Genomic DNA, 14,523 nt, shown 5'->3' with positions numbered 1-14,523 from the left:
CTTTCTTTTTTTCTTCTTCATCTGGGAATGCTATAATTCAAATGTTGGCGCATTTAATACTGCCTCAGAGGTCTTTAAGATTGTCCTCAATTCTTCTCATTCTTTTTTCTTTATTCCGCTCCTTTGCAGTTATTTCTAAATTTCTCTCTCTCAGCCCACTTATCCATTCTTCTGCCTCAGTTATTCTGCCAGCTGCAGATTGATGTTTGCTGAGGGCATTTGTGACATGCCTCTGCAGAGAGTTAATCCTATGCTGCCGCAGCTGTTTACCTTTGACACAGCCTGAAGGGAGTTCAGGGTGGAGAATGAGGCACTTTGTGCTCCAGGGAGACCGGTGGAACAGGTCTTTAGATAGTTTGATATTTTAGGAACTGATCTCATGATCACAATCCTTCCATCTCCTCATATCTAGAAAAGTACTAAATTTCTTCATGGTTATATTAGGTCCTCTTGACTAACAGGAAATCTTTTATAAAATAATTGCTTAATTGCGTGGACTCCCCCTTCACCAAAATCACATATATTGACCTTCACCCACTACCTCTTTGGACCAGTTTATCAAAGCTATCTGAGGTACCATCTCCTGGGCTGTAGTCCTCATTTTGCCCCCAAATAAAACTTAACTCACAGTTGTACATCTTTTTTTAGTTTACAGTTAGTTATGGCAATCATGAAGGGACCCAGAGTGAACATCCCTTCTTCCCTTGAACTCTGCAAGGAACTGGAGCTGTGGTACCAGCAGCCCCTTGCACCATCTACCTTCTCAGGTGGTGCAGACGAATTTGGCCAAGCCTTTCCTGGGTCTCAGGATATCCCATATTGGTTGATGGTCGTGAATTTTATTTGGCAGTGGAACAGATTACTTATTCCCTCCCAGCTGAAAGGTACTGGGCAGGGAGTGGGGGTGGTTGAAATATACCAGAGCATGCCCACTCAGTGTATAGAAACTGAGTGGAAAGATACTGGGGTGGGCTGGTTGAAAGATACCAGGCAATACCCACTAAGTGGAAAGGTCTGGGGACAGGGCTTGGTTGAAAGATACTGAGGAATATGCAGGGCTCAACTGAAAGATCCTGAGGTTGCTCAGTTGTAGGAGACTGAGTGGTCTGTAGTGAGTAGTTAAGAGGCTAATCTGATCCTTTTCCTCAAATTGGCTGCCTTAATAGAATTTTGGGGGATAAAAGTGAAGATATTACATGAGAGCTTTACATCATAGAAAAGGGACACAACTCCTGTCAGCTGGTTACAGCTTACTCAGGTGACTGAGAAATTTATAGGAGGGGTGGAAGCCGAGGCCTCTTACCATGCAATGATCCCATAGGGAAACTCACTCATTAATTAAAACATAAGAATCTATCATTCAGTGATCTGAGCACTGTGGTGGTCTTAGACTGCCTACGTGAGTAACTAAGACGTGTAAGAGGGCTCAAGTGACTCTGGAGTGAAGGGACTTAGGTTCACAAACAGTTTCACAGTGAACAGCCAGGTTCACAAACTGGCTCACCACAGTTTCACAAGTGAATTTTATCCACAACAAGTTCAACTTAAAATAAGTAGAGCCTCTCAAACACAGAAATGAGGGACATCAGAAAGCAGCCTCTATCTCCAGCCAGGGTTATGTACATACAAAACTTATACTTGCAAGTACCTGCTTAATTGGGGCAGTTATACTACAGGAGATCTCAACCTAAAATGTCCAAATTGAGGGCCTTTTGATATTCCAAAATTGATGTTTTTGTGCACATAGTTAGAAAAAGTTGGCTGTAAGATCAACCTGAATGAAATGCTTATTTTGGTATGCAGAACATTCTGAAAAAGGAAGCAATAGAGTAACTTCTTTGCAGGAAACTAACAAGAAATTACATCAAATTATATAAGAACTCAAAAAAGGCCACTAGCAGTGACTCAGGTCTAGTGGGACTGGAAAGTCATATTTAGGGCATTTATGCCATATGGCTTTTTATTTCTGGGCATCGTCTTTCCATTTGTTCTGTTTGGCTTTTGATTTCTGGGCATCTCTTTGCCATTTGTTTTATATGGAGTGTAAATTTTGGCTGGTGATATTTTGGTACGGTTTGGTTATTTTGGTTTGAGCACACAGATTGGCTTGATTGTGCAGACATCTGTACAAACTGCCTGAGCAGTTTATATAGGAAGTGCTTCCTCTAAGCTTCCACCACCACCCAATACCTAAGAACCCCTTGGGGAAATTTTTAAATGGCTGGTCAACCTATAGCTTATGATCCAATGACCAAGAAAAATGGCCTAAAAATATTAGATCTTTATTGCCACAGGATGGGAAAATGGACAGACGTTCCCTTATGTTCAGGACTTTTCCCCTATAATCAAAAGCATGGGGCTGATCAAAATAAGATCCTTACCTCCCAGAGGGACAATTCCTGATAGAACATTTTATTAGTCAGTCTGCCTTTGTTATCAGGGCCAGTTTGAGAACTATCTGGTCTAAATTTTGGTTATAAAACTATGATCACAGAAAAATAAAGATTTTTTGACAGTGTGGCCATGATATTCTTTAGACTCCAGAGAAAACTGATTAAAACTTTTTTGAAATTGTCCTACTAGGAGAAGATGTTTTCCTCTTCTTGCACCTTGAGACTATGGCTTTCAGGGACACCTATCTAGACCATCTCTAATTCCTGAAACTGAGAGGGAAAAAATAGAAAAAGAAGCCTTTAAAAACATTTTTTATTCCAACTGTTATTTATAATCTAGTGAGTTTCATATTGTGCTATCTGATTCATAACTAAGTTTGGAAAATAAAGCTGTGAGATCTCTTGTTTCCATTTGGATATATGTATGTCTCAGTATGTGTGTTTGTCTTTGGATATTGTTGCTGATATTTGTAAATGAGCTTGGTTTAATTGGCTTTAAGAAAAGTAAGCACTTACAACTCAAACAACTTTAAATACAAGAAAAATTAGCCTAAATGAATTTTATGTTCACATGAACTGGAAAATATTTAGCATTAAATACCTTGTATTAATGTGTTTGTTGATCTAATTAATATAAAGGTCATTAACATTAAGCATAGTATTTTCATTGTGCCTTGGTTTAATAAAAGTTAAATAAAATCTTGTTATAAGAGCAATTACTGAACAGTATCTTCCTCTTACAGAGAAACTAAAGTGGTTTGGGACAATTAATGAGTATGTTTGACACCATCCTGAGATGTTCTCTATAAGGAAGCAAATGTTTTTAGAAATTAACACTGGTATTTATGTTCACCAATTTATTGAATGCTAATATAGAGTATAGTTGCTTAAGGAAAGTAGGATGTGTATTTTTAGTAAACAAGGTATGATGAATGGAATTTCATTTTGTTAAGGGAAAAGGAAGTAGGTTTGACTTACAGGTGGCTTTTTCAGGATAGGAGAACAAATTAATGGGTACAGAAAATGATAAAAAAAAAAAAGTTTGTGGAAAGTTGACCCTGAGAAAAGAGTTTTGTGCATGCTCAGAAATAACTAAGTTTAAAATAAATGTAATTGAGTAAATTAAAAATAAGTAGGTGCAAAATGTGAATTTGACTTTTCTCTGTATTAAGAGGACAAGCTTTCTTCAGATGTTGAACTGCCTTTGATAACAGTTTCTTTACCTCTTAAATGTTTCTTTACCTCTTAAATGTTTTGTTCCATACTTGCCTTTGAAATCTTTTATTGTTTCTTTGGCTAAGTGAATCAAATTCTAATGAAACATTTTTTGACCTATAGCTAACTTTGGGATGCTTCAAGGGGCCCCTGAAGCATCCCAAAGAGAGATATTAAACTAATTAGGTTCATCTGGTACATTGAATTGCAAGGAAGTATTGTCAAATGAGTAATAAATATCCTCAGGTTATATAGTATGGTAAATGTTACTAATATAGATATCCTAGAAATTCTATGGAGTTTCTAAAATTCAGATACCTGACAAAATATTATCAGTCATGATTCCATTTATTATCTTAAAGTGTTACAGCAGTAACCAGGTTTCTTTGTCAATTATATTGTAGTCAGATTTTTTTCTTGTTTTTTTGTTTTTTAGATTTTTTTGTATCTCTTATTTATTTTATTTTTTAATATAAATTTATTTATTTTAATTGGAGGCTAATTACTTTACAATATTGTATTGGTTTTGCCATACATCAACATGAATCCACCACGGATGTATACTTGTTCCCCATCCTGAACCCCTTTCCTACCTCCCTCCCCATACCATCCCTCTGGGTCATCCCAGTGCACCAGCCCTGAGCATCCTGTATCATGCATTGAACCTGGACTGGCGATTCACTTCACATATAGTATTATACATGTTTCAATGCCATTCTCCCAAATCATCCCACCCTCGCCCTTTCCCACAGAGTCCAAAAGACTGTTCTATACATCTGTGTCTTTTTTGCTGTCTCGCATGCAGGGTTATCATTACCATCTTTCTAAATTCCATATATATGTGTTAGTATACTGTATTGGTGTTTTTCTTTCTGTCTTACTTCACTCTGTATAATAGGCTCCAGTTTCATCCACCTCATTGGACCTGATTCAATTGTATTCTTTTTAATGGCTGAGTAATACTCCATTGTGTATATGTACCACAGCTTCCTTATCCATTCATCTGCTGATGGACATCTAGGTTGCTTCCATGTCCTGGCTATTATAAACAGTGCTGCGATGAATATTGGGGTACATGTGTCTCTTTCAATTCTGGTTTCCTCGCTGTGTATGCCCAGCAGTGGGATTGCTGGATCATAAGGCAGTTCTATTTCCAGTTTTTTAAGGAATCTCCACACTGTTCTCCATAGTGGCTGTACTAGTTTGCATTCCCACCAACAGTGTAAGAGGGTTCCCTTTTCTCCACACCCTCTCCAGCATTTATTGTTTGTAGACTTTTGGATCGCAGCCATTCTGACTGGCGTGAAATGGTACCTCATTGTAAACATGCCTTCTTAAGTCTTTTGTCATTATAGGCAGTTATGGTTATTTATTATTTATTTTAATAAATAAATAATATTGGTTTTGCAAAATGCTTCCTCTTCAAGAAGATTTATAGAAAGAACTTTTGGGTTAACATATGTTTCTTACTTTCAGACCATAATGCTGAACTGGGTAAGAAATTAAAGGATTCTAATGGGAAACCTGATGGCTTCATAAAAATTAACAAAAGGACTTAATGAACTGGTGAATATGCTTATAACTTTTATGGTTTCTATCTGAAATAGTTACTGGTTTGAATATGTTTTCTAGATGTAAGGAAAGCCTTCCCCTCAAACTAATTATGACTTACAGTAATTTGGTAAAATTATTCTTTTGTAAGCAAAAGTAAAACATTTATCTTTTCTCTCTCTCTGATCCCTCTAGATACTGGGAACTCTTAGATTTCCAGTAGCTTTATCAGATAAGTTAGGAAGGCTATCTCACTAACAACTATAGAAATCTCAAAGAATCTTGGAGCTCATGAGAAGGGAGAAATTCACCTAAATTTATTAAGCAAAATCTGTAATAAGCCCTTGGCATAACTTTCCTAGCCTTGAGTTTTTTATTTAAAGTTCAGCCTAAGACTCAGCAAAGCAAAAAAAAAAAAATCTATAATCAATTATGGCTATATAAATCATCAGGTCAAGTTTATTGAGACCAGACATTTTTCAAAAAATGTCATCTTAATTTGGTTATATTTGGTAAAAATGAGGGTAATCTTAGGGAGAAAAAGATGTTTCAATAAATGTTAAGTCCTAATTTTGTTAATGGAGGTCTGTATCTACTAAGACTCATTTCCTGGATAGTTCTTTACTAAAGGACACTCTAAGTTTGTTTCTGAAGCTTATCTCAGTAATGTGTCACTGGACAAAGATCGGATGCCTCACAACCTGCAACCAGGACTGGAAAATAATTTAAGGGACTGTCTCCAATCCAAATGGAAGGACTTTTTTATCAGAGGAAACTACATTACACCAGGGCAAGAGGAAGATATCAGAAGTAGACAGTTTGCCCAAGATGCTGGATCTGACTCATGATAATTTATAATGTTTTCTTGACTTCCTGGGGCTTTACACACAAATCAAATGTTTTCTATCATGGACATCATCCTATGCTAGTTTTCAAACTCAGTCCAATTGTTGGGTTTGTGGTTAATTACCTGCATCTAATACTTCTAAATTACCTTAGTGGATTTCTCCACTCCAAGGCTCTAATTGGATGACCCTTAGGAAATTTATTTTAGAAGAATGAGAGTATAGTCCTGTTCTATCTACTCGTATTACTAGATGGGACCCTCTCAGATGGCCTATTGATAATACCTGCTCTGACCCTGACTATAGATTCAAATTTTCTTTTCAGGTCACTCAAACTCAGTCAGAATGATGACCTAAGTCTCAATCAAAAACTGTAACCTCTCATCTGTTTAAAGGAAAACTCCCATAATAATGGGATGGACCTATATGGTTAGCATCAGTCTGTGGTCATTTAAGGTTTAAGGCCCCCCCTTTATCCTGGGGACAAGTAAATTATACTGGAATAATCAACCTAGTAACACTAGAAAATTGGGCTAAGAGTCTTATATAATTTTCCTAAAAATAAAAAATATTGGTACAGAATAGACTAAGTAAAATGACATAAGAATGTACTGTGGTACACCTAATGTAAGTTCTCGGCTTAATTCTCACTTAAGTCTTTAATAATACTGCCAGTGATATTATTTGTATTTGCCAGTTTTACAAGATTGTTGTTTCTTGCAATGACCAAATATGTAACTGAGTCTTCAATGAAAATGATGATGACTAGGAGACTTGCAGTGGTTGATGAAACATATAGTTTTGTATACAATCAATGATTGTAATAGTGGAACTCTAGATATGGGAAGATGTAATAAGAGAGAATATTTTCCTGGACAGAAGACAGGTGTCCAGAGATCTTTAACTATTAAAGACCCAGTCCAGTTATAGCACATTGAGTGGCCTATCAGCAAAACCTTCAGAACTAGGAATGAGCCATCCTAACAACGTGGCATGAAATGGTCATTAAATGCCTCCCAAATTATGGTCAAATTTATGACTATGAGGGGGGCCTTATCAACTACAAATTGGTGCTTGCCAAGGGCATTTGCCGTTTGTCTCTCTGGAGATTGACTCCTGTGCTGCTGCAGCTATTGACCTGGAACATGTCCTGAAGGAAGTTCAGGGTGGAGAGCGAGCACAATTGTCCTTCTGGTAAACTAGTGGGACAGGTCTTTAGATAGCTAGATATTTCCAGGAACTGATTTCATAATCACAATGTTTGTGTCTCCTCATATCTAGAAAAGCGTTAAATCCCTACATGGCAACATCAGCTTCTCCCGACTAGCAGAAAACCTTTTGTAAAATAAGTGCCTGATTGCATGAACTCCTTCTTCACCAAAATCACATATATTGACATTCCCCAACTACCTCTTTGGGCCAGTTTCTCAGTTATCTGTACTATCCCCTGGGCTCTGGCCATCATTTTTCCCCAAATAAAACTCATGACTCTTATATTGTGCATATTTTTAAATCAACAACTCCTTCTAGAGTATTTTTAATTTCAGTAATTGTGTTGTTCATTGCTGGTTGCTTATGTTTTATTTCTTCTAGGTCCTTGTTAAATGAGTTAAAAATTTCTTGCATTTTCTCATTCTATTTTTGATCTTTTGAAAATTCTTTACTATGCTGTTGTTCAGTCACTCGACTGAACAGTAGAGTCTGACTCTTTGCCTTCCAATGGACTGCAGCATGAGAGGCTTCCCTGCCCTTCAGTATCTCCCAGAGTTTGCTCAAACTCATGTCCATTGAGTCGGTGATGCCATCCAACCATCTCATCCTCTATCATCCCCTTCTCTTCCTACCTTCAATCTTTCCCAGCATCAGGGTCTTTTCCAGTGAGTCAGCTCTTCACATCAGGTGGCCAAAGTATTGGAGCTTCAGCTGCAGCATCAGTCCTTTCAATGAATATTCAGGACTGATTTCCTTTAGGATCAGCCTTTTCGACAAAACCCTTTGGACAAAGAGCCTTTGACCTCCTTACGGTTCAAAGGGCTCTCAAGAGACTTTTCCTGCATCACAGTTCTAAGGCATCAGTTCTTCAGTGCTCATTCTTTTTTATGGTCCAGCTCTCACATCCATACATGACTGATGGAAAAAACCATAGCTTTGACAATATGGACCTTTGTTGGCAAAGTAATGTCTCTGCTTTTTAATCACTGTCTAGGTTTGTCATAGCTTTTCTTCTGAGGAGCAAGCATCTTTTAATTTCCTGGCCGCAATCACCATCTGCTGTGATTTTGGAGACCAAGAATATAAAGTCTGTCACTGTTTTCATTGTTTCCCCATGTATTTGCTATGAAGTGATGGGACCAGATGCCATGATCTTAGTTTTCTGAATGTTGAGTTTTAAGAAAGCTTTTTCATTTCCCTCTTTCACCTTCATCAAGAGGTTCTTTAATTCCTCTTCACTTTCTGTCATAAGGGTGGTGTCATCTGCATGTCTGAGGTTATTGATATTTTCCCCAACAATCTTGATTCCAACTTATGCTTCATCCAGCCCAGCATTTTGTATGATGCACTCTTCTTATAAGTTAAATAAGCAGGCTGACAATATGCAGGCTTGACATACTTCTTTCCCAGTTTTGAACTAGTTTGTTATTCTGTGGTCAGTTCTAACTGCTGCTTCTTGACCTGCATACTGGTTTTTCAGGAGGCATGTAAGGTGGTCTGGCATTCCCATCTCTTTAGGAATTTTCCACAATTTGTTGTGAACTACATATACATATAGGTTGTTTATATATAAATATATTTTATATCATGTATAATTATATAGTTTTTATTACATATAAATACATATTTGTTATTTATATGTTTATGTATACATACATATATATATCTGTGTGTGTATATATATATATACAGTTTGTTTTGGTTTGGGGTTTTTAATACCCAAAAGCAAAGATGTTTTTAAACTCTCTAAAAGAAGGAAGTAGATGGCTTAGAATAGCTCTCACTGACAAAAGGGTGGCAAGCAGAGCATTGACTAGATCGATTATCACTCATTGGAAGAAGTTAATCAAAAAGTGACAAGTTTAAGGAATATAAAAAGTCTTTGTAATGCTGTAATTTGGAAGAAGGGAGCCCATAGTTGGAGAGGCTAAATGTTTATTACCAGTTGTTGTTTTTCAGTTGCTCGGTCATGTCTGACTCTTTTTGACCCCATGGTCTGCAGCATGCCAGGCTTCCCTGTCCTTCACTGTCTCCTGGAGCTTGCTGAAACTCATGTCCATTGAGTTGGTGATGCCATCCAATCATCTTATCCTCTGTCATCCCCTTCTCTTCCTACCTTCAATCTTTCCCAGCATCAGGATCTTTTCCAATGAGTCAACTCTTCCTATCAGGTGGCCAAAGTAGTGGAGCTTCAGCTTCAGCATCAGTCCTTCCAATGAATATTCAGAACTAATTTCCTTTAGGATTGACTGGTCTGATCTCCTTGCAGTCCAAGGGACTTTCAAGAGTCTTCTCCAACACCACAGTTCAAAAGTATCAATTTTTCAGTGCTCAGGTTTCTTTATGGTTCAACTCTCAACTCTCCATACATGACTACTGGAAAAACCATAGCTTTGACTGTACAGATCTTTATTTTATTACCAGTAGTCATGTACAAATGTGAGACTTGAAGCATAAAGAAGGCTGAGCGCTTAAGAATTGATGCTTTCAAATTGAGGTGCTGGAGAAGACTCTTGAGAGTTCTTTGGACTGCAAGGAGGTCAAACAAGTCAATCCTAAAGAAAGTCAACCCTGAATATTCACTGGAAGGATTGATGCTGAAGCTGAAACTCCAGCAATTTGGCCACACTATGTGAAGAGCTGACTCATTGGAAAATACCTCGATGCTGGAAAAGATTGAGGGCAGGAGGAAAAGGAGACAGCATAAGATGAGATGGTTAAATATAATCACTGACTCAATGGCCATGAATTTGAGCAAACTTCTGGAGAGAGTGGAGGACAGAAGAATCTGGTGTGCTGCAGTTCATGTGGTTGCAGAGTGGGACACAGCTTAGCAACTCAACAATAACAAATGTTTATTAACTTTAACTGGTGAGGACTGTGGAGCCTAGGGGATCCGACACATGATTCAAGGTTATTTGGTGATAAGGCACAGATCCACCTTTGTTTTTACCTAATAGGGTGTAAACTGATTCAGGGACCTCTGAAGGCCAGAAACTGTTGGGAAGTTCAGGACTATACTATCAACATGAGTGGAGGGGGACTTCTGGGATAACAGTGAGTCAGTTACTGGGTAGAAAAATGGTTCAACTCCAAGAAATGTAAGAAGGGGCCTCACCCAAAGGTGGTTGGTGACCCTCACTGAAGGAGGGGCGTGTGGTGGAGCTCTTGAATGGGGTGACTGGGGTGGGACAATCTCAAGGTGACTGAAGTTAAATTAAAGAAGGCTGCTGCCCTATGACAAATTCAGCACAGACCAAAGGTAGTATTCAGGTTTTTTTTTTTGAAATAGGAACAGGGAGGGAGTCCACCATGCTCAAAGAAAGGAAAGGCCTTCATCATCCACGAATCCCTGACCTCTCTGGGGACTCAGCTCAACCCTTGGCTGAAGACTCCTTCATCCCAGAAGGAAGACTTCTTCCTCCCAGAGCTCCCCTCCTGCACTCTTCTGTGCTGCTTGGGATCAGTCCCCTCATCACATCCCGCATCCTGCCCCACCAGCCCCGTGCTGCACCCCTCACACATGCTCCTGGCACTTCTCTCTGAGCCATCCCAGAATTGCTTAATCCATATTTTATTCCTACATCCGGTGTGCAAACCCTCTGCCCTCCGCTCAGTGGGGAGAGAGTCCTCAAAACACTTCCGCCCCTCCTGCAAGACTTCGGTGGCCCACAGTACTAGCAACCCCACGCTGTGACTACCTGAAGGGGAAGCATCTCCTTTCTTCTCATTAATAATCTAATCGGGGCCCAAGAAAGGTACTCCATAAGGAAGATTCCGGGAAGAGTGCCCCACATCTCGAGACTGGCCTTCCCCTTCTTCCAAATCCTCTCTGAACACTGGGTAGGACTCGTGGCTAGGCCCTTCCGAGATGGCTGGGGTTAAACTTGCCAGGCGCTGCGGGCTGTGGGGGTTAGGGGTACCCACACCTGCGCACTCTAAGGAGTTCTGACCGTGGCTGTGGAATACAGTATATGGTCGAGGGCGACAGTCATGATTGGATGACTGTCAGTCTGGGGTGCACAAGAGGCTGGGCCTCAGGGATGCAAAATCACAGCCCTGCGGGGAGTTAGAGAAGCACCGAGGCTGATATCAGAATAAACACGAACAAAGCGAGACGGAGGTATTGCTAGAGCAGCCCCCATTCGGCCCCGCGCGCGTCACCTCTCCGACTACTGGGTGGCGGCGGACAGGCTCCCGGCCCACCTCTGCCCCGCCCCGGCCTAGTTGCTCTCTCGCGGTTAACCCTTGCGGGCGCGTTTCCTGGAACGGCTGCCCAGCGCCTCCAGCGCCGAAGGAAGGACTCGGGCCCTCCGCCTCCCCCGGGTCCTGAGTGGGCGCCAGGCGCCGGGAACTGACCGTGGTGCTGATCGCGCAGCTCTGTATCGGGCGCGGCTCCCAGACCTGCCAAGACCGCATACCGCGACACTCCCGGCCTCAGCGGTAAGTCGCCAAAGCCCCGAGGATGTAGGCGTGCGTGGAGTGGGGGAAGGGAGTGATTGGGGAATTTTTGTGCGATTTTCGTGCAATGGGCGGGCTGAGTGGAGGAACCAGTGTCTGCACTCTGTCCACTCCCTGGTGCCCAGCGAAGATGATGTGGTGTCCGGGAGAGATGATCAGTCTGAGCTAGGGAAAGGGGAAACCTTCTCGAGGATGGGGTCTTGGGAACGGACGAGTAAGACCGGAGGCCCATCTTCTCTCCACTGGGCAGGCCAGGAATATCCAGACATTCCCTTATAGAAAGTGGACCAGGACCTTCGGTCCCCAAAAGTCCCTTTGTCTCCCCAACATGAGGGTTGAGTGAATTGGTAATGTTCAAAACAGTGCAGTTTCTGCTTTATCCCCAATCTCACACCCACCCCAGAACACAGAGACTGTCCCTCCCCACAATGGCCTTCACTCCATCCATATGGAAGGTTTTGGCTTCGACAAGGTAGCCTATTACAGAGAAAAACTACTGCTCCACACATATCCTCTCCACCCCAATGTCCAAGATGTCCCTGGGTGGGGCTCGCCTCAGAAGCCCCTACTCTTATCACCACTCACCCCTTTGTGTTTCATGTTTGTGATCTCCTGGATATTGGGGGGTGGGGCAGGGGAAATTAGAGTAAATAACAAAACTATTAGCCAAAATTTTTGTATTTCCAAACTGTTTCTGTTGCATATGTGTAACTCCAATGTTTTTATTTTGCCCCATGAAATACGCAATCATTTTCATGTTCAAAAATGAAAGAAAAGCGTAGAATTACCTTACCAAAAAGAAAAGAAAATTCCAGGCAGTTGAGCTAGTTAGTCATAATGTAGAAAAGCAGCAAATGAAATTACTTCATTTTCTCAATTTGCAACAAGTTCACATGCATGTGCATGCTCTGTGTAAGATGCTTCAAGGGGAAGCTTTCACATGTGGGAAGCCTCTGCCACCACTTTCTTTCCACTGGACCCTCCACTGGCTCCTAACTGACCTCTCTGCCCTTTTGCCTCTACTTTACAATCTTATTCACAACTAGAGTGATCTGTTAAAACTAAAAATTGGTCTTCATGGCTGGCAAATAATGGGAGAGTATCTATCAGGTCCCCCTCTAAGAGGGTATTTAGCCACAAGACAACAAAGCAGAACGTGCGTTTTTAAAACTGAGAACCTGGACACATATGGCCTCTGCCCTCAGGAAATGAGAGTGCCAGCACCTGGGTGTCTAGATAAATCCCACTGTGCCCCTGAAAATTATTAAGAAAGATGACCGCTCAGCCTGACTCCAGTTGGGTAGTGGGTCCTTTGACCACTTAGGGAGTTCCCACCCATGTCACATATGGACTGCAGATTTCCAAAGAGTCAGGATCTGGTAAAACATTTTAACATGGAAACTGAATGGACTGAACACACACTGAATTTCAGTGAAATAATCTTTATCATGCCTGGTTGAAGTTATTTTTGAGAGTACAGTAAGAAAAAGATTTTTCTAAAACATAAAAGTAACTGCATAATCATAATAAATATCTCCAAAATTTCTTGCCATAGAAATTATACTACCTTCAGTTACAATTTTTCTAAGTTTGCATGAGCTATACTTTTGCTTTTAATCTTCATTTTCATTTTACTTTCCAAAATTTCTTACAAAACATATTTATTATTCAATCTTTAGATTTCCCATAAAGGGGAAATTGAGTTGTTTCATATAATGTCTATCACAGTTAAGAACACAGGTTTAGTATCAGACAGTCTTGGGTTCAAATCCTAGCTCTGTTGCCACCTGTGTGAGGGCCAATCCATTGATTTTTCTGGATGTTAAATTCTCCTTTGTTAAATGGGGTTACAGCAGTATGTCCCTTATAAGCTTATGGGCTAAGCATTCTGCCTGGTTACCACTATGCTGTGTGCCCCAAAACCCATCAGGGCTGGGCTACAAAGGATTGGGAGAAGTAAGAATGGGGTCTGCAGGTACGGGTTGGGAAAGGCTTGGGCACATGCTACATGCTATCCAATAGGAGGCAGAAAGACAGCTGACCCACTGTCTAGGGCCCTGCCACAAAGAACTGGGCTACACCCAGAGCCAAGCCTGGGTTCTGCAACTTTCCCTTGCATGGTGCCTGCTCCTTCTGCTCTCCTCTGGTCAAAAGTCCCAGGTGTTCCTCTACTGGGGAGGAAGCATTGTTAAGGGGTGGGAGTGGGATGGAGGTGGTGACATTTGCCCCTGTGAGCCTGTGCAGTGCCACCTTTGCCACCTCTTCTCATTCTCTTTGGTTTTAATGTTGCCAGTTGGGCTGGGAGGAAGCCTCTCCACTCACTTCCCAGGCCTCATGTTAAAGCATTTCTGAGACTCTCTGGAGGGGGCTGGTAAGCCTCTTTGGCAGTGGGTGTGAAAGGCATGCATACTGACAGAGTCACTTGCTTGCACACCTGCTCTATTCCTTCCTTACAGATTGTGGACTAAGGGAGAGTGAATCTAGGTGCTCCCTATGGAGAACCAAAGAAATCAGCCCAAGCTCTATACTCTCTCCCTGGTCAAACTGCCAGAAGACCAACTGGCAGTCCCTCACTGCCAAGGACATGTGGAGACAGTGAGACAGATGGAGCCTGAGAGCTGGATACCTGTGAGGTCCAGTAAACCAGGATGGAGGGATTTGGCTTAAGGGGGTGCTCTTCACCCCTGCCTTCTTTTAGTTTTTTTTTTTTTTTTTAAAGAGTTACCTTTTATTCAGTGGAAATTTTTAGGACTTCAAGCCCAGGAGGCAGCATCTCAAGTAACCATTAGAGAACTGCTCCAAGGAATCGAGAGTGGGAACCAGGCTATATAGAGGATTTGCAACAA

Source organism: Bison bison, unplaced genomic scaffold (assembly GCF_000754665.1).
Source record: "Bison bison bison isolate TAMUID 2011002044 unplaced genomic scaffold, Bison_UMD1.0 scf7180017864091, whole genome shotgun sequence".
In the NCBI taxonomy this organism is placed as follows: Eukaryota; Metazoa; Chordata; class Mammalia; order Artiodactyla; family Bovidae; genus Bison; species Bison bison.
Note: the sequence above shows the minus strand (reverse complement) of the source record.